Here is a 13552-nt window from a genome sequence, read left to right as displayed (position 1 = left end):
TAAGAAAAAACAAAAACAAAAAAGCCCTGTGGCAAAGCCAAGTAATGCGGATACAACGTTGTATATACATGTACATTCATTAAGTTTTTTCTTCTGGAATTATCCATGTGATTAAGTTGGGATAAATTGTACGAATACAAGTTTTTAAAAGGGTTGCATGTAGACTTCATCCAACATCTGAATTTACATTTGATTGCTGCTGCTTTCCTAATGATGTCACATAATACATGCGCACATCTGTAGATTGGTAATCATGAAATCTTAGCTTCAATAACAAACACTATCAATAGATTGGTTAACAAGTAAGCGAGTGGGCCATTTGAAAAGAAACAAAATGTTGGTACTCACTGCACTTCCTCTAAGGGGAGGGGCTTCACCAGAGTGGGCGGGTCTCCAATTTTATCTTCCACCTCCTCCTCCAAACACGGTCCGTCCTTCTCTTCCTCTCTTTTCGTCGGTCCTCTTCTTTCTAAATGTCAGTTAAACCAGCAGCACTTGGGGTATTCTTCTCTGGTGTCTGCAAGTAAAAAAACAAAACAAAAAAACAAACGTAAACGCTGTGGAAAAAAAAAAAAAAATCAATCAAAGAATGGTGAGCAACAAATCAAACCATCAGTAAACCTGAAGTGTGTGTCAGAATAGCGATGCAGAGAGAACACGGTGAAGTGCAGGTGATGGTGGGTGTTTGTAATCCTGTGATAGTACGTGTGAATGAAACGAGTGGTTTCATCTCGGGGTGGACCTTAAAAACTGCCCTACAACTTGGATGACAAAAAGAAAGCAGCGGTTGCCATAGCAGCATGAGCCAAAACAGAGAAGCAATAGAGAAAGAAAAGGAGAACAGGTGAAGAAGACAAGGGAGAAAACGAAAATTTAGAAGTCAGTGAGACAGAAGTCAAAACCTTAGGACTGCACGAGTTCAGTTCTCTCGTCTGATCTTATTTATTGGTGTTCTGAAGGTTGCTTTTCTTTCCAATTCCATCTCTCTGTGGTTCATCATGTTGGTATTCTGTCTCAGCTACAAGGTTTGCATGAAACTTGAGTGTGTTCAGAAAAATCTGTTGCAAGGTATTAATAATAGCTGAGCCAATTCAACTTTTACAATTGTTTACCATCTAATTTAATAGGTTGTTTTTTCTCAAACTTGGTGTTTTGTACCTGAAAATTAACTGATACTTGTACTCATTCAATTCAAATTGAAAAATAATGAATTAATGCCAAAGAAAATTAAATGTCGTAAGTGATATCTTTAAAGAGTTGTTGGAGATGGTGATGTTGTGGGCAGGATGGATCTCTTGTAGCATTCAGTCTTCCAAGCAATCTGATGACACCTCTGACTGAAGACTGCTGCTGAATGACAGTCTCATGATTTCATGACATGTAACAGCTTAATGTTTATGATATTCCACAATGGCAAAACCTGGATGACACCATTACCAGCAAGAACTGCTGATCCACCTCATTTGCTTTTGCCACTCCTTTACATTTCTGTTTGGCCATATTGTTAGAAAGCCGGGCTGAGAGCCAATGGATTTGGAGATATGATCCTTGCCCTTTATCAGTTGCAGAGGTCATTTGAACCTCCTCCTTCTCTCTCTCCTTTTTATAGCCCATCATTTGTGCTTTTGAAATGCTAATCAATTGCTCCCAATGGCAACATCCACAGCTTGTTGCCATGGATGCACATAATAACAACTGTCCGAAGTAAAAAAGTAAAGCACGAATCCTTCAAGCTGCACAGCATCTAACAAAATAACTGTCCAAACAAACAATGCCTCAGCCGAAACAATTAAACAAAAGTCTACAAAAAGAACAAATCAGAAGTAACGTAACACAGCTACTCCATCACAATCAGCACAATTCTAGAACAATCAGAGACAAGAGGAATTATAGCCAACAAAAAGCCTGTTGGCAACTTCCCTGTTCGGTTTATTCAAAATTCAAGATTTTGTTTAAATAACTGTAGCACATCTATTTCATTGTCCATCGCAAGAATATTTTCACAGACCTGCTTCTTCTCAAACCTCGCAAATATAAAAAAAAATGCCTTAAAACACAAATGTGCATTGTTGACAAACTGCATGGCCTCTTTTTTCAATTGATACATAAGGGATTGTCTCTGCTTGGCTGGCTGATATAACATTTCCAGCATTTTGATTGGTCTAGGAACCAAAAGGATGCTACTTGTTGGGTCATATAATATTTGATGAAAAAGCTGTTTTTGAGTTTATACCATGCTTTTTGTGATGAAAGCAGTGCAGCAGTGCAAAAATTGTGTACAATAGCAAAACTAACTTTCCATTTTTATTTGGCAGTAAATAATTCACAAATCTAAGGTTCCTCAGTCCACATGTAAATACCAGATTCCCGCACATTTTCCACATTAAAATTACACTTTTTTTACAGCTTTCTGTTCTGACCTTCATGTTTATCTTTAGGTATAAATATAAACATTGATGGACATACAGACAACTTTTAGACAATCCAGTGATAATGAGAAAAAAAAAAAAAAAGACTTGTTAATTTTCTTTTTGCATGCTTGTCCAGACGTGGAAAATATTTAAATTGTATTCTATGCTTTACAATACTGTGTACGGACCCTGAAAAGACAACTGATAAAGGTTTTGCCACAAGAACCTGCTTCTTCTTAATCTTACGAAAGAATCTAAAAAAAAATAAAGGTACAGACAGTAGTTCTTCAAAATCTAACCAAAAAAAAAAAAAACACAGACCTGCATTTGGTTTATTTTAAGCGACCACTAAACTAACGCACCATGAGTACACACTGAAGTCAAACTTGCTCCAAATGTTTTTTTATTTGTGGAGCAATGTGTTAGAGTGCGAAGTAATAAGACATCCACCTGTGCGACTTCAAAAAGTTTTAACTTTATGCAAAATTTCCACAGAGGCACACAGATTGGCCACCAATGGTTCCTCTTAACCCTAATATAACACAAACCGTGGCAGGAACGGGTCCTGCTCGAGCGCGTATTCACAGCCGCGGCGCCAATCAGCCCTGTCAGCTTGTGTGCGATTGCTGGATTCCTTGCTTTCAAGAAGCTATTCTGCAGCAGCAGGAACCGAACCACTTTTTTTTTTCCCGTTGCCATTAATGGTCAATCACTTTCAAATCCACATGTATGTTAAAAGTGGTGCAAAAGGGAGGGAGAGAGATGGACGGTCAACAACAGGAGAGATTGAAAGACAGCAGGGGAATGAACAAACGACAAAAGCAAGAAAATTAGGATTTCAATGAGGTTATTCAAACTGCTGTGAGCTTGTCCAAAGGGTGATTTGTGGGTCTCTCATCAAACCTAATTGTTATTTAAGACCAACTAGTCAAGACTTGATTTTTGCTCATCTAAGTGAGACAACAGGTAAAAATTGAGAACAGTAAAATTGAAAGCTTTTGCTTTCATAGTTTTGAGATGATTAAAGCTGATTTCTATATCTTTTTTTGTAGGGGAAAAAAACGAAAGCTAACACACCGTTCAGTCATCTGCATACATTGTCATGCATCTTTAAAGTGTCCAAGTTTTCTTCCTGGAACCATTGGCTAAAGTCCTATATTTTAAATGTATTGTTTATGATACTTTTAAGGAATTGAAGTATTGCTCATTATGTTTTCTGAATTTCTGTGTTCAGTTGTATCCGTTTCTTGGATAAAACCAACTGCCGTTTGCTCTTTGCATTTCTTGCCCATAGAAAATACAGCTGGTGTAGTGCCTGTTTAGTTGTCCCTCTTTCCTGGATGGAGCCACTGATGGAAATACTGCTGCCTAATACTTATATTTGTTTGTCTTTTCTGTCTCTTTCTTTTAAATCTACCTTATTATTTCTATGTTTTGCTGTGGCTTCTTTATTGAACCGAACAATTAATGGAGGTATTGCTGCCATTCACTTGTCAAGAACTCATGGTCCATTACGTTGGTGTTTAGTTGTGTCTTTTTTAAAACATTTCTATATGAAGTATTCTCCAGGTTTTGCTGTATAGTTATTGACTCAATAAAAATTGTCTTGTTAGATATTGTGGATAACCTGATGCCAATTCTGATCAACAGAATTTGGACTGAACTGGTCTATATATAAATGGACAATTGGACTGGATTAATTTTAAGTATATAGAATAAAATTTTGAACAAGCTGAATTCTATATATTTAGATATGAATGGAAAGCTTTTGCTCAGAAATAGAACTATACAAATTAACTTAATTTAACTGAGCCTAGAAAGTAAAAAAAAAAAGTAATAATGTGTGATAAATATTTCAAATTCTAAGAAAAAAAACATCAATATTTCATCAATTTTGGTATACCTATGACTCAAAAGGAGAGGTGTTGGAAAAAAAAATCTAAAAACCAGAGGGAAAAAAAAAACACTACAGCAATAAGTTAATGGCAGTGATGTTACCGAATTCTTCCAAAAACATCAATCTCCAACTCAACCAAATTTCACACGGTATAAGTGAGGCACAACAGTGTGACATCCATTTTGGTCGGACTACTAAGCAATCTCCCTTTCTGGCTTTCGTTCGAGCCTCAGAATGAAAGTGGAAACGGCAGTCACGTTTTCATAAGCGGTAACAGCCTGGGCCCACTGCAGGAACAAACTTATTTCAGCAGCAAATTTGTTCAGTGTGATCCAACCGTGATTGAATTGCATTTTAATTCCAACAGAAAATCATTTATGAATCATAAAATCTCACATTCCATTCATGATTAAATTCAGATCAGTTGGGTATGATTAAAATACGGATGGAGCGACAGCCCCTGAACAAGAAAAATATGTTTATTTTCTCACTTTTGTTAATGGCAAATTAAAGCTTAAACGAATGCCACATTGCACAATATGAAAAGAACAGAAAGTCCCTGGAGCACAATTTACTTCTAATATAGACCAAAAATAAATACCGTAGAGCAAAACACGCATTCCGACAACATTAAGATACAATAGCAGAAATGAACCAAGCCGAGGGTTTATTAAGCAAAAAACAATAGCAGTTGACCCTCATCTTGAGGAGTGATTTCTTTTTTCGCAGCCATCCTCATTCCAGTGATTAACATCTAAACATTATGAAGCTCCTTTAAGAGGGAATCACCAGCAGTGTTTTCCTCAGGATGTGGTGTGTGTGTGTGTGTGTGTATGGGTTTCTAAAGCTCGGTGCGTGAGCAGATGAGATCATCAGAGGACTGCAGCGCAGCAGGGAGAAACTCTCAGGGAGAGAGAGGCGCTAAGAGAGAACAACAGGTCTTTTCCAGAGTCTGGATCCCCCCTCAGGATTGACCTCATCCCCCATCCATCACCAGGCCTGATCTTAACCAGCTCGCCTCTGTTTTTCTCCATGGTACTCTAACAGCACTTGTGGGGATCAAAGGTGATCAGTGCTAGAGTATTAGAGAAGGCGTGAAAGGCTGTTAAATGCAATCAAAAAGAAAGGGAAGGCAGTTTAGTGTTTAATGAACAAGACATTTAGATGGGTTTTACCTAAATTTTATTCATCAAGTAGTGACAAAAACAAGATTCTTGCTTTGCTTTGTTTAAAGATGTGTGGAAGCAGTGTAGTAAAAAATACAAGCCAAAATACTTAAACACCATTTAGTTATCCAATACCCACTTGTTCCTGCTCAGGGATTTTAATGTCACCAGCTCTAGTGCTCAATTGCCAGGATGCATTAAGCCTAAAAACACACCAGGGCATTCAACAATGCCTTCTGCCCAGACTGACTCCTGACGTTGTACTGTAAATTGAAGCTTTCCAACAGATTTTTAGCCTATATTCTCCTACTAAAGATGCAGCAGGGAAGAGAAGTGATCTAAGTGCATTTCCTCACTGTGTATCCTTGCTTGTAGTATGATCTTCTGCCTCCACTGCATTTGTGTTTAAATTATTGAGCACCTTCCTCACATTGAGATTTTTTTTTTGGGGGGGGGGGTTTATCCTGTGTTGTATTTTTTTCTGCCCTCTGACAGCTGCTCTGCTGCTTTGATGGATTTGCCCGTCTTGACTTACTGAACAGCTGTCATTAAAGACGCTTAATTTCAGCAAAGCAAAAATTAGCCACACTGCAAGCAAGCTGTAGCTTAAATAGGGCTGTATTTACTCTCCTAGACAAAAGGTGGCTCAGTTGGCGAAAAAAAAATCTAATTAACACAGCAGGAATACTTTCAGAAGAAGAGTAAATAACAGGGATGCAGTGATAAATCGGCTCTGATTTCCTTCGTTTTGAGAGATCAGCAATCAGCCGATTCTTACGTGAAGCTGATCTTATCCACCAATCTGACTTGGTTTGACTGTCAGACCTGCCCACCAGGTCAAGTCTGCAGTTAATAGTCACCCCACTGTTACCAACTCGATGACTTTATTGCTATATTTAGCAACATTTCAGACAAAAAAATAATATCGGCCTAAGTTGGAATAGGCAGATCAGACTTCTTATAGATCAGTAAACACAGATCGGTGGAGAGGTGAATCCACAAATACAGAGCGGTGAACAGGAGGGGCTTCCTGCATTCCTCTTAACTTTAAACTAACTTTTGTGTTGATGCATTTTAATGGATGTTGGAATACCAACAGATTTGTAACATACTGTGTAGCTCTTGTAAAAACATATCGACTCACTTGTGTAAACTTTGCCTTAATTTATTATCTTAAAAATGAAGTGCCTTGAAAACATTTTTTGGTGTTTTAATAAAGACCTAAAACTGGAGCATTTCAGTGTAAAGTAAAAAAAATAACCAACAAGGAAGGGGCTGTATAAAAAAAAATTGGCCGCTTTTTCTTGCTAGCTGACTGATTGGTACATTAATAAAATACCCAGAAGCTTGCTTTGTCCATCTTGCCTACTAAGATGTGTTCATCTAAATAGGCAAGGTGTTTCCATCTTAGTAGGGCACATCTTGCTTTTCTTTATTTATAACTATGGAAGGCATTAGAACTTAAGTTTTCATTACAGCAATATACAGAAAAAAGCAAGTCTGATTTATCTGGACTGATGCTGAATATTGTTCTGACCTCTTATGCAGCGTGTTCCAAGCCTTCTTTCTTTTGCACGTTTTCTGGGTCGAATTCTCCTCTCTGTACAGCGAATCAAAGAGAACGAATCTACTGTACATGAGTCACACCTCCTCACCACTGTACATACATAATCCTCTCATGTTCATCCGTGTTGTGCTATGCAATGTAGGTGTTGCAGTCTGCTTGCATCATACACGAGGTTCAGCTGCGTCTGCTCTGTGTCACTACATGAAATATATTCATATGTAAGTGTCAAAGTCAAAGAGACAAATTCCTGCGCGTGCTGCACTCCCTGCCGCTCTGACGCAGGCAGCCTCAAGATTGATGGGACGGCGGAGGACGTGGCCTCAATCAATTTTCCTGCCTGTACCTGGGCTCTGGCAAGCCGCTTAGATATACTGTGTTGCTCATCTGGATATTTTGCATATCTTAATTAATGCTTACAAAAACATGCAAATGAACCAGTCTGCACTGTTTAATTAGCTTTGTGGGTTTTCTCCTTTAGTGGCAGCAGTGAGGGGGCGTCTCACTATCTGCCCATCTCCTTTTTACTTGTCCAAACCTGAATTTAATCAATCAGGTCAATTAGAGACGGGGATTTTTGTTTGCAGTAACAGAGAGGAGACATGGGAGATTGCAGTTGTGAATTCCATAAAACAACATTCCCCGAGAGTTGCAGGAATTAATCAGAGATCGGAATTTGACAAGTTTTCCTTGAACGCATCCGATAGGCCAATCTGTCAGCTAATCAATCACGTTTATTTGTACATTTGAGCAACAAGGCAGTTCAAAGTCCTTTACAACATAAACATAAACACACACACACACACACACACACACACACACACACACACAAAAACAAAATCATAAAAACATACGGTCACCAATTGAGAAACGAGTAACAGATATCACATTTTGTCAAGAGTCATCATCAAAATCATCAATACAAATTATATATATTGGTCAACATTCAAAAGCAACTCTACACTGCAAAGTTTTAGCCTTTATTTAAAGGAACTCAGTGTTTCAGCTGTTTTTGCAGTTGTCTGGAACTTTGTTACAGATTTACAGTGCACAGAAGCTGGAACAAAGCAAATTCCCAGATTTTTCAATCTATAAATCATAAACGGATAACTTAGCCTTTTAGGACACCTCAGTTGTTTATCAACAAATGTGCACACATCAATCCCTAATCTAATTTATTTTATGCCTGGATAAGAAAGGTCCATTAAAAGGTAACGGCGGGACCCCAAGCAGGTCTTGGCTGGAATAACATTTTGGTGAGAGGCCTCTTGTTGCCATCTTTGTCTCTCAGACGTCAGTCTGAGGAAGGTTTGCTGCACTCCACACAGGCTGTCAGGTTATTGAGGGATTTCTTGCATGTACAGCACATTTCGAGTCATGCCACAGCATCTCAATGAGATCAAGATAATGGACTGAATTTATGAAGCATTTTCTCGTCATCACGGCCATTAAAATCACATTTACAAAGTCACACTACATCGTCTATATAAGCACAATTCAACTTGCAGTCAAATACCTTGCCCAGGGGCACATCAACATGCGACATCTGGAATTGAACCACAACATTTGGATTGCAAGACGAATACTCTTCCCACTGTGTCAGAGTCGCCCTTTAATCTGGTCTTTGACTGAGCCCATGTTCAATGTTTAGAAAGTTCTTGATGAACTTATTGGTGAGTTTTTGGTGTTAAAAGGTCTAGTTCTGCTTCAGATTTATTTAATTTTTGGTACAAGAGTAAATTTCACGGTGGATTCTATGATAATGAGCTGGTAAAGCATAATGTTTCCATCTCTATGACTGTGTGCAATATAACATCAAGATGGACTCCTTGAATGTGATATTTGGTGGAATATTTCATTTCAAGGAGCATGCTTGCAAATTCAGCATCCCAAAGATATAATAGAAGGATGAGAAGTTAAAGTCAGGTGTTTGTTAAACAGAATTGACATTGCCATTGCAAGATTCAGTAACAGTATCATAACTACATGCTTTTTTAAAATTTTTTTATTTTTTTATTTTAATTGTATAGCCCTAACCTGAAACTGTTAGGGGAACAACCAACCCACAGGAAAACTGTTGGTTCATTGAGCTTAAGGTGCACCCATACTGGTTTAATTGTTTCTAAAAATAAAAAACTGGCAAGCTTCCAAAATGACATAAAATCTGAATATTTCCAGTAACACAATGCAAAATGCGAACTGCCAGGTAGCCACTCCCCTCTGCTGCACCTTTCTGCAGCTTCTCTGTTTGGTCGTGATGAGAACCAGGTGGACTCAATCTCCTAGCAATCAGAGAGAGCAGGTGCTTTTGGTGTGATAATACAAAAATAAAGATGGAGCAGCTAAATTGAAGGGTCTTTGAGTGAAATCCAGTTAAAAGTTTCATCGTAGAGACTATCCCTCTGAAGTGGGGAATCGCACAGTAAAGAAAACTTGACAATATTGCCATTGCAAGATTCAGTAACAGTATCACAACTACATACTTCTTTTTTTTTTTTTTGTATAGCCCTAACCTGAAAGTATTAGGGCAAAGCATCCAGATGACACTAACACTAACAACCAACCCACAGAAAAACTGTTGGTTCATTAAGCTTAAAGTGCACCCAAACTGGTTTGTTTGTTTCAACAAATAGAAAACTGGCAAGCTTCCAAAATGATGTAAAATCTGAATATTTCCAGTAACAAAATGCACATGCTTGCGAACTTTACAGCTTTTCCTCTTCAGTCATTTTATATGACGCCGTAATGGCCTCAGCATTACAAACAATGTGACAAAAACTTCTGCTGCTGACTAATATTGTCCCAAATCCTAGGGAACTGAGACAAAACTTCCTAAAAGTGTTTGGCTTAACAGCCACACACTTCTGACATTCTGGGGATTTCCAAACTTACCAACAGGAACCTCAAGCCCACAATGAGTTCAGATCTTCTGAGCGGGAATGTTTGCCATTGCTCCAAGAAATGGATACTCTGATTCAGATAAAGATTAGCTTTTGTCTATGGAGCAAACTGTGCCAATAACATGCCATATCAAGTTAAACGTTATCACAGTGCTCTTTGTCATTTGTTTTGTTTTGTTCCTGCTCTGGAACGTTATGCTAACCAAACCAGTATTTAAGAAAATCAAATGACAAAAATAGCTACGAGTAACACACATTCACCCAGTCAACAAAGGACACCTTTTGGGAAATATCAAAAAGCTTAGAAGCTGCTTTTCATTTATGATTTTGGTATCTGCACATGAGCTTAAAATGGAAGACTGTTAATGTTGGGATGGTTCAGTCTGGCTTGTATCAGAATTTTGCTAGACATTTTTTGTAAGCAATCCAAAAATGCTTTACATTAGCAAAGGATTATTCTCCTTTTCTTCCCTTTTGGAATCAATAAAGTACTTTGTTTTGTTTTGTTTTGTTTTTTTTTGTTTCTGTTGCTCATGTTTAAATTTCGTTGTTCCCATGCCGGATAGTCATTGTTATTTTTCTTTGAATTAGCTTTAAACATGATCCCGCCGGCTTTGAATCTGTGTTTGAATCTTACCCAATGATCAAATTTTTCGACCTTTTACCCTTTAACACTATTTTACTAAATGTTGAAATGATTCCAAGGCAACTGTTTTTTTTTAATTGACAAATTGATTTAGTTTTGAAAGGTTAACAGCTAATTAGTTCTGATGATTGTTTCTTTTGCCAATCAAATGGACACTTAAATCATCCATTTAATTAATGGCACATGACCAAACCAATTCTTAAGGACATTCTAACAATTTAAGAAAAAAAAAAAAATCCTGAATTTAAGAACGTTCATGTAGTATTTATTGAAATAAAACTATTATTTGAATGTGCAACCTGGAAACTTTACATGCAGTAACAAGTGATTATACTAATTTCTTTGAGCATTTATTTGCACTACTGATTGCTAAAAATTGATGAAACTTGGGAATTTAACATATCTTTCAAAAGTGACGACAAGCAGCAGCACACTTGTTTAATTACGTTTCACTTGGAATGGAAACAATTATGTTGTGCCCACTTGTTAATGTTTTGTGCCAACCTCATTGAAACTCTTAATGGTCAACTATTCTGATGCAATGTTTGGTATTAAATACAAGGTGCAATTGCATTCAAGTTCTTGATGCCAATAATATATGCTATCAGTTTGGTGGACTTCGATTGGGTTTAATGTCCACACTTTATCCAGAACTTATTAAAAGTTCATAGAGAGTGCATGAAACATCATGATGCCAAAAAAGGAGTGAGTTAAATGTGGGCTATTTGCTAGCGTTCTAATAAGTACAATCTTCAACGATAAAATGGCAAATGAGTGTCCACCAGACATCATATTCTTAATCTAATGTCATGACAAAGGAAAATTGTGATATTCATAATCAATTTTATGGTACTGTGAAAATAACGGTCGTATGCATGTGGGTACACCTACTTTATGATCTAAATAAACATTTCACCCCTGAACCTAATCAGATAAATATGTACTTTCAGTTCAGATTACACTGAAAACTCAAGATTTAAGTACTGTATATTGAAGGGAGGTAAAACATCTGCTTTTCATCTAAATGTTCAGCTCAAATTACATAAATATTGTTGTAAAAATTAATATCTTAGCCCTCTAACATAATATTGTGACAATAAAGGCCTGGCCCAGAGTTCAGGGATCTCTCTCGGAACTCGGATCATAACAATGGCCGGGGCTGCATAACAAAGAGGCCACAGATTTCATTATGATCTGGACAGCAGTAAAATTCCACCGCATTTATTGGTGAAGGAGAGCCGAAATCTCTTGTTTCTGAGGTCTCAATATGTCAGGATGACCGGTGCTCATCCGAGTTAATAACAGGACAGAACAAAGACTCAAAGAGCTGAATGAAGATTGAAAATAAAAAGAGAGCCTTCCCCACATGCTGAGAAAGTAATAAAAAACAGACTGGGACTGATCTGGAAACGTCAAGTTTGTGTACACAAGAGCACACACACACACACACCAAGCCAAAGTTAAAAACATCTAATAAGATTTCATTGATTGCATTATGTCTGAGTGTGTGTGTCAGAGGTTTCCTGTCAGGCTCATCCAGAATACGGTCCAGTATTACAGTGTGAAAAAACAGTCCGGCATTATTTAAATTTGAACAAAATCTTCAGCAGCTCGGCCTTTGTGTTTTGCATTCATCATTTCTTTGTTTGTATCACAATGACCAAAATGACACTGACAGAAAAATTAAAGTATAAATGTCACATGTCACAGCTTGAAATGTCAACTGTAAAGCCTGAACTCCAAATGACCCTGATGAACAGCGATACAACTGTTGTCGTGTTGCATACTATAATTGTTTACCATTTAAACAATAAACATTGAGTACAATTATTTTTTTTATATTAAACATATTACATTTTTAGTATTAATTAAAATATTGTTAATTAAAATTGTTGTTAGACATACAGTGCTCTGGAAAAACATGTCCCCCCTTTCTATCTTTTTTTTTTTTTTTTTCAAAATCGCCTTTTTTAAATTTTTAAAAACGGATACAATTCAAAAATGCTTTTTGTAGATGCTATTTTCACTTGGTAGTGAAAATTATTTTGACTGAAGAAAAATATCATTGTTGCCCTTCTCAAATCATGAATTAACTGTGATTAAAGAAAAGTTAGAAAGCTTCACAAGCCACCTCTACATGATTCCTGACATGTTTTATAAATTAGGGAATGTTCTCAATACAGTCCGCCACAGAAAACGTCCTAAAATTCTGACTGTTGGAGGTAGGAGGTCATTCGTGTGCAATCAAGAAATCACTTCAATAAAACCTGTTTGATAACAGGAAATAGGAGGTAAGATCTTAAGAAGTGACATGTCATGACCCCAAGGAAGAAAAATAAATGCATGAGAAACAAAAAGTCACTGTCGCTGGTATACATCAGTCTGAAGGGGCTGCAAAGCTGGAACTTCTGCAAATCAGTGAGAGCCAACAGCCAAAAAGAAAAAAAACAAAAAACAAACACAAAATAGATGCTAAACCTTCCCAGTAGTGATTGAATGTTGGTCCAAGATGATTTGGCCCAACATTCTTCCACAGAGATGCAAAAACGTTTGCAAACACTTCACGGTTGTTCTTACAGATCAGAGTGGCACAACAGTTACTAGGAGTAAAGGGTAATTATGTTTTCTCATTGGGCGTGGCTGATTTTACTTGCTTTAGTCCAACCATATATGAAATCATGTTTCTACAACTAACTTGTTTGCCGTTCTCTCCTTTCTTTGATGATCAGAAACATTCAAGTGAGTGAAAAGCAAAAAAGAAATCCATAACAAGGAAAAAAAAAAAAAAAAAACTTTTTCACTAATAATAATAAATCAGCATGCTTTGGACACAGGTGGTCAATTTTCTGTTTTCTAAAAAGCTTTTTTTGCCATTTATTTAATACGTCTGTAATAGATACGACGTAAACTATGCAAATTCAGTTTCCGTCCAATTGAGTTTTGAGTCTAGAAGTAGGTGTGATTTTGG

The 13552-nt window shown here is 37.1% G+C and overlaps 1 protein-coding gene across 2 annotated transcripts in view; it reads right to left on the bottom strand.

Moving 5' to 3' along the window:
• LOC106950493 (zinc fingers and homeoboxes protein 2-like) overlaps window positions 1-13552 on the bottom strand; it is a 154602-nt gene that overhangs the window by 107571 nt on the left and 33479 nt on the right. For both annotated transcript variants that reach the window (XM_015037394.1, XM_015037393.1), the window contains one exon: window positions 349-517. The gene's annotated coding sequence lies outside the window, so the exon portion shown is untranslated. The remainder of the gene's footprint in view (window positions 1-348; window positions 518-13552) is intronic.

Source organism: Poecilia latipinna, unplaced genomic scaffold, assembly GCF_001443285.1.
Source record: "Poecilia latipinna isolate Pla-1442-1.1 unplaced genomic scaffold, P_latipinna-1.0 Scaffold403, whole genome shotgun sequence".
Classification (NCBI taxonomy): Eukaryota; Metazoa; Chordata; class Actinopteri; order Cyprinodontiformes; family Poeciliidae; genus Poecilia; species Poecilia latipinna.
This window is presented reverse-complemented; position numbering and strand designations above follow the sequence as displayed.